The 8,106-nt window shown below is 34.8% G+C and overlaps 1 long non-coding RNA gene across 1 annotated transcript; it reads left to right on the top strand.

The window, feature by feature from the left end:
* The first annotated feature begins 4,331 nt into the window (after positions 1-4,331).
* LOC145820877 (uncharacterized) lies at positions 4,332-5,284 on the top strand. Its single transcript, XR_014362918.1, has 2 exons — positions 4,332-4,998; positions 5,085-5,284. It is a non-coding gene; the product is annotated as an uncharacterized LOC145820877 (long non-coding RNA).
* The last annotated feature ends 2,822 nt before the right edge of the window (positions 5,285-8,106 follow it).

The raw sequence follows: 8,106 nt of genomic DNA, 5'->3' as shown, positions 1-8,106 counted from the left end.
TGTGAAGTATGGAAGTGTTTAAATGTGTTATTGATACAGCAAATATGTGTATCTATTGTGAAGTATAGAAGTATTGTTGATATGAGCTATAGTCTCATTAAATTATTGGTCAGGTTCTGAGTCATATTCATAAATTGCGAACTGGATAAGTAATGGAAAATGGAATGAAACATGGGCATTTGTGTCATGTAATTGAATTGAATTATGAATTGATTTATGTGAGTTAAACATTTATCAAATACTAATGTTTTAGTTATTGCTCATATTATGTTTAGCATATCTTTACTGGGCGTTGGTTCACCCTATATGAGATATCATTTTCAGGTACAGGAGTTATGCCACCTCCAAGGACGCAGCTTGGGAAGCTTGAGGTTGTTGGACTTTTTTTGTTATTTTTGTTGTATTACATGTACATCAAGCCAAAGGCTTATTTTGTGTAGAGTTAGTACTCTCTTTTTGTAACCAAATGTTGACTTGGAAAGTTGGTAGCCCTTAGGGCATTTACTTTTGTTGTCAACATGTAATACCTTTTGTAAGAATACTCTGATGATTGTAATATGAAATTTCTTTTCTTTATCGTGAATGTATGATATTATGGGTTTATTTTGAGGGCGTTACAGCCTAGAAGTTCATGTGTTTTACAGTCCGCTCGAGCGAGAGAGATCACGCTCGAGTGAGGACTTGAGTCTCACGCTCGAGCGGAGGTCGAGCGTCCGTCGAGCGTGAATTGCACGCATCCAGTACTTTTTATGAAGTTTGCAGTCCACTCGAGCGAAGGAAGTCACGCTCGAGCGGAGCTCCTTTGTCTGCATGTTTGCTCGAGCGTAGAAAGCCACGCTCGAGCGCGACCCCTGTGTTTCTGAAAATTTTGAAAAGTGTTTTAAAGTACATCTTTGCATCCTCTTTCCATCCTAGCCATTCCTAGGCCATGTTTAAGGCATCTTATTGAGGATATTGATGTAGAACCACACCGAATCAAGATAGGGACTAAATTGTTGTTTCCCAAGCATGTAACTTAGTGTGTGTTCATTCTGTAACTGTGTAGGCACTACTAGAAAAAGGACCTTTTGCTACTATATAATTTGCGACCACTTGATTTGCCGTCGCAAATAACCAATTTATTCCTCTGTTACCCGTTTTCCTTCCTTATATTTGCCCTAGTTTTAGAAAAATTAAAACACGGATTGTTCTTTCTCTCTCTCTCTCCCTCTCTCTCTCTCGCATTACAGACATGCATAGCTCTGCTCTCTAGCTCTTCCGCTCGCCATTGTCGTCTGAAGATCTCCATCGGTATGAATCGCTCTTTCAATCTCGCTCTCATTCTCTGTCTCTCAATCTCCCTCCCAATCTCTATCTCTCAATCTCTCTGTCTCGCTGTCTCTCTCTCTCTTTCTCGTTTTCTTGAGTTCTCAAGCTTGTAATATACTTGTCAATTTGTTGAATTTTCAGGTGATTTCATTGCAAATTAGGTGATTTCATCGGTGTCTTGTGAGAATAGAAGTAAATTTGCAATCCTCAACCTCCTCTATCGCCTCTGCTTCTCTCTATCTGACTTAGGAAATCTAGGTTTTCAATTATTTGCTATTCTTTCTTTTCATCTGAATGTTTCTATCTATTTTCAATCTCTATCTTGATCTGAGAACTTGTTTAGCTCCTTATGTGATTAGATTGATCATAAACGTTTGTTTTTCCTCAAGTGAGACTTGAATCTCAGTTCGTTTACTGTGAAAATGTTATAAAACGAGAGCAAAAAAATGTATTTTTATTTTTATTTTTTTTTTCATTTTTTAGAGCCAAAAACAATACTATAACCAGATTCAGAAATTATTTTTTTCTTTTCTATTCTTTTTTCCATTTAGTTCAGGAATACTGACAATTTTCCCATCCTTCTATCAATGTTATAGCCATATATATACACATTATATATATATATATATATATATATATTTAAATTCACTTTAATGCACACCAGATGCTGTAATTGTTTAAAATGCTTGATTTTGCTGACTATTTCCGTTCTAACTTGAACATCTGCATTCCGTTATGTACAAATTATGGCTTTTTTCTTATGTGTTTTTTTTTTTTTTGCCCCTAAATATGATGTTTGTGCTGAAGAAAAATGATTTTTTAAAGCTTTTTATATCATTTATTTTCATTTATGGAAGGGAAGGAGAAAAATAGTAAATAAGGAAGCAATTCGATTAGTTTTTGTTCTACGATTCATAGCCACGTGACATTTATGACAGGTGTCTCTGCTTCCTAGCTCAGCCTAGTTTCTGTTAGACCATCCTTGCTCATTTTGAATCTTGAAAAATTCAGAACTTGGCCTTTGCTTTGTATTTTTTCCTTTAAATTCTTTATGTGCATGGTACTTTATTTTTATTTTTACTGTGATATGGTGGTCATCTGGCTAGTAAAAGTATATCTTATAATTATTTCCTCATTTGACATCTTGGGGATGTATTTATAATGGTACATTATTAGTTAAATTTATTTGATAAGTGTGCCTCAATTTTGTGTGATTCTTGAAGAAAGTTTCTTAGATGTTTCAAAATTAAAATTTCAGGTTGTTTCTACATACAATAACTTAAATGAATGCTTTAGATGTAATGACAAATTAATACTTTTGTGAGAGTTAGGCGTTGCATTAAGGATTTTGCTACATCTCGTGTTCATCTATGAATGTTTTACTTGGAAACCTGCAACAAGAATGGTTCGTGACAACATTTGATTTTCTATATCGGAGGCTATCGGAGGCCATTGTTCATATCTTTAATTGTGCCACCAAAATTCTCAATACATATCTTTCAATACTCTTTATATCATTGCACTTCGACCAATACTAATTTGTCTCCTACTATTTAAAACATGATAATTTTTTTTTTAATCATCTTTTAGTTTTCAGATCTTCAATTGTCATTTAGTGATGTACATTATGCTTAATTGGGCATTACTGTTGTTGTTGTAATATATATTTGTGATTGCAGATTAGAAGAAGCAGAAAAGGCAATGTATCACTATAAACAAGCTGGTGCTATCAGACCCTGATGTCTTGACTAAAGCTAAAAACCTTCAGGTTCATCTGAGTAAGTGTATTGAGGCCAAGATACAACGAGATTGGAACACATTGCTGAAAGAAACCAGGCTCGCCATATCAGCTGGTGTTGATTCTGCCCCACAGTTAGCTATACACTTCAATTTCAGCCTTTAAATGTTATGTTCTGTTTTCAAGGTTTGGTGCCATAGCTATAGGCTTGAAACTGACATGAGTGTTTTGTTTTGGTTGTTGGTAATTGAGAAAGACTTTTGCATTGCAAGCTGAGACCTTGCTGAAGCTACATAGGCTTCAAGAAGCAGATGAAGCATTGACAAAGGAACCAAATTTTGACATGGATGATTGCACTCAATTCTTTGGGCCTATTGGTCATGCAAGTCTGTTAGTGTGTTGAAGACGCTAATTGTGTTTTTTTAAGAACAATTCAAAAGGTAAAAGCTTACGGATAAAGAAAAGAGTAAAAAAGAAAGCATAAAGATTAGAGTTGGTAAACCTTTGACCTATTACCCAAAAAGCCAGACTCAAAATGCATCATCTCTTTCTAAGTTGCTCGTGTTGGTCACCAATGATTCTATGCAGTCAGAAAAAGTTGCAAGTAATCAAAAATAAAATGTATACGTCACTACTAGAAAATTAACTTTTTGCGCCTAATCTTTTGCGACAGCTAGTTACTAATATACTACCTCATATCCCTTTAGGTAGTATCGAGCTCCAATTAATTTCCTAGAAAACATCATATGTGCATTCCACTATGATGAGATCGTCCTCTTTTAATTTGGACTTTGGTGGATTGAACATTCAAATTATCCATATTATATATAAGGAAAATTATATAAATAGAAGTTGCTTTAGTAAATTACCTATTACAACGAGATGGTTGGAAAGCAACCCCATTTTGGCAGATTCCTTTCCATGAATTGGGAATTGGGTGGCGTCCCCTCTTGATGCTTTCTTAATATACTTCCGGGAAAAAAAAATTATTAGCTTCCAGTTTTAATGATTTTGTAATTTACCTTATTGTATATGGTGTCCATCTTTTCTTTTTGGCCTTGTCAATTGTACTTTATTGTAAGGATGTGTGAGTTTGTTATGCACTTCTGTGTCATATGTTGTAAGTTGTATATGCCACAGTTCTGCAATATTTAAATTGTTTCAAACATATATATTTTGTTTTGCTTCTTGTGAGGTAGAGAAACAGCGATTGGCTCAGTGAATTAACCTGCATAAGTCTCTCTCTCTCTCTCTCTCTCTCTCTCTCTCTCACACACACACACACGCAGAAACATAAGTACTGTAATCATGTTTTGAGTGTATTTATATGGGAGTATATACCATATATTCTCCTTTGTCCTCATTCTAGCCATGCCTTATGTTAGAACTCAACAGTTCAGTTTTATGACTTTTCCTAAAGATAAAGATCATACCTACCCTATGGTCAGTATTGGCCAGTCTTATTACCGATACATGTGACCTCGCGTGTATAATTTTTAGTTCATGATTGTGCAATTCTGCTCATTTATTGGTTTTCTTTTTCTTGCAACCAAGTGATCATACCCAATTTTATGCTGTAGTTGATATTGCACATGGTAATTGGATTCTAGGAGATTTCTGGGAAAGAAGTTCTGGGACCATAGAATTACTGTTTAAAGTCCCAATCTAATTTTCATGGCCTAACATGATGTGGTGATGTTGGAAAGGATGTTTGATTCTAAAACTAAGAAGGCATGCTGGATCTATAAATCTGTCTTTCCTCAGTTTCATTGGAAACATCTTACATAATGAAAAATGTTGCAGATGAGTGTGTGTCAGTGATTTTCTGAAAGTCATGAATTTGAGAAACCAAACGATGGCCAAGCTTTAAACCTTATGAATTCATGTGCAGTGGCAGTGCTTGAAGAGTTTCAGGATATAGTCTTTTCATATGGTGTTAGTGACGAGTACAGGTTCCAAATTCATTTTACTATGCTTTTCAGCTGAACCTTATAATTCTACCTGTACATGTCTTTTATGTTAAAATTTTGACTTTTAGCTTTGTTTTGAAGAAGGATTCTCAACTCTGTCAGAGGCATGCCAGGTTCTCTTCTGTCATTTTCTTTTATTCACATGATACTGTGCACTTAGAGGAAATTTTTGAATGACTTGCATGAAGTTTTCTAGGATTGAGATCTCTTAGATGTTATGGTTATGAAATTGTGAACAGTCCTGTTAAATTCAAACACCTTTTGTATCTGTCTAAAGAGTAGCCTTGATATGTGAAAGTTATGCTGATTTGGTTGATGTGAGACATGTAGATCTTTTGTATCTGTCTAAATGCCTGGTCTGATTTAAACCCTCCCATCAAATCGCCTTCCCTGGTGTGCTTCTCTACTTCATTTGGACTACCTGTATTATTTACCTCTGTTTGACCCCTGTCTTTAGCATCAGGAATGGAAAATGAGGACTGTTCTTCAGCCATTTCTTGTTCAGTTTTTGTAGTGATGTCTTCTTCCTCCTGAACTGTGTTCCCTTTGCTTGAACTTGGAACTGCAATTGTCAACATGTGGTCACTTGATGAGGATTTAGATAATGGCAATTTCTGATGGTTTTCGCATGGGGGTTCTCCACTTTCATCGCCACCTTGTTCCGTGCCTATTTTATCTAAATCTTGCTGTATTTTTATATGTCAACTGTGTTACAGAGTAATCTCAAGTAGAGTTCTATTTTATAATTTTTTTCATATATGGTCATTTATAGGCTTTATGGAAATAACAGTTCAAGGTTGATGAGTTTTAAGTTAAATTCTTTTGTGAGAAAGGAATGGCCCCATTCAATTTCAGTTGGAAATTCAAACAGGAGCTTAGTTCTTCACCATATTTAGAGACTATAATGTTGCCTTAAGTTTATTTCTGCTGTTAAAAGATTAATGACCTTTTAAAGCTAATTTTTGTGGTATCTTTAGAAGTGCATACTTTTTTCTCCATGAGTTGAGTTTGTAGATTTAAATTTTGATGCTTTATCTAATGGCATGCTTTAACATCTTGCCTTACTTTCAGGTTGAGACTGGAGGCAATCCAGGTGTCCTCTTCAAGACGCACCCTAACATCAACAAAGAGCTGTTTTCCAATGGATTGTATTTTTTTCATAAAAGAACTTTTCCCAAGTTTTAGTTGTAATAACTCACATATGACTCCAATTTTGAGATTCAAATGGAATGCTTGATTAAACTACAATGCTATACCGTCTAAATTCTTGTCATTACTACTCTTAGACTGCTTAACTTTTTTTCTTTTTTTTTTTTTTTTGCGACGGTAACAAGATGGTCGCCAAAAATCATATTAGTGTTTTTCTTTGTTTTTTGTGACGGAAAAATAGTGGTCGCCATAAGTAGTTTAGGCGGTCGCGAATAATTTGCGACCGTTGCTTTGCCGTCGCAAAAAGTATTTGCCACCCCCACATTCGTGACCCCCATTTGCCGTCGCATGGGCCGTCGCAAAAGGTCTTTTGCGACTGTTTTTTTATTATTTGCGACGGTTTATAGCGGTCGCAAAAAGTGATTTTTTTAGTAGTGAGGGTTGGCATCCGAGGACGCTCATTAGCTGTTTATAGCCCAGTGCTCTGTGAGTAATAATGTTGTAAAGATATGTTCAATCATGAATATTTTTTGAATGATCAATTGTACTGCTTTCTGAAAAGATATTTCTTACTGAATGAATGTTTGTTCTATTTGTGAACTGTATTCGTGGCATCCATAGTAAATTACTGTTACTGATACTGTTACAGAGATCTCTGTCGGTTCCAATGTTTGAACCACTACTGTTTACTGTTATGATGGTCATCAATTAACTGTTCGGTCTGTTAAGACCTACTGTACTGTTTTGCTATTGGATGTACCACAAATAATTGCTATGGTTTCTAAGTGATTGATATGACTGTTTAAATACTGAAATGACATTCATTCTTAACCCCTTTACACATATGTTATTCACTGGGTTTTAGCTCACTGTTTATATTTATATGTAGGCGTCCAAGCACCGGACTGGAGCTAGATGCGTCGGGTTAACTCCCTTTTGTCAAGCCAACCTTTGTGCCTCACTTCGAGGTTCTGAGTCTGTTCAAGCTAAGGCTTTTTGGGGTGTCTCAGCTCACCCTTCTGTCTCCGTTTTGTTGTACTATTTAAGACTTGCACTGTACTGTTATGGTAGGGATTTGGTCCATAACCTGAATGTCTATATATGATGTATGTATATACTGTTTTGGTTTTTAATGTGAATATGTTCAGAAAAGTCTTTTTACATTCAGATTGTCACAGCTCATTGGACATCTTCTATTTACTGTTTTGGCTTCCGCCAGCCCCTTTACTCTGTATTACTGTCATTACTGTTAAGCAGGCCTTCGGTGATCCCAAAAATTCTACCACAAGTTTTACCAAATGTCTCACATTGGTGTGGGACCCACATTATGTGGGTTCTACACCAATGTGAGACATTTGGTAGAAATTTTGATAAAATTTTTAGGGCCTCTAACATTTTTGTTTGAGAATAAAGTTGTATTTTGAGTTTGTGAATTTTGGAATTATGATTTCAGTGTAGAAAATTTGTTTGGTTATGAGTTTTGAAAAGAATTTTGAATTGAGTTTTGAATTGAGTTCCAAATATTTGATATGACATGTGAAATAAGAAAATTTATTTAGTTATGAGTTTTCAAAAGAATTTTTAAAACTTAATTCAAAAAGTTATAACTCATACCAAATACACAACTCAAAACTTTATTAAAAATTTTATTCAAAACTCATAACCAAACTTTTTTTAACATTCAAATAAAAAAAAAATGTCATTTTAGTCTAAAAAAATAATTTTTATATTTTAAAAATATCAAAAACAAATATAATTTTTTTTTTCTAAATAACAGGTGGCGATTGGCGATTGACAGTTACAAAAAATAAAAATAAAAATAACTGTTCCAGTTAATTGGCCAGACGTCTGAAAGGATGGCGGAGTGAACTCAAAATTTAAAATCCTCTACTTTCCAAAATAGAGAACACAAAAGAGTGAGTGTAGCCAACCGTAAAAGAT

This window comes from Camellia sinensis, chromosome 3, assembly GCF_055761805.1.
Source record: "Camellia sinensis isolate YWXY chromosome 3, ASM5576180v1, whole genome shotgun sequence".
In the NCBI taxonomy this organism is placed as follows: Eukaryota; Viridiplantae; Streptophyta; class Magnoliopsida; order Ericales; family Theaceae; genus Camellia; species Camellia sinensis.
Note: the sequence above shows the minus strand (reverse complement) of the source record. Positions and strands in the feature narration are given on the sequence as shown.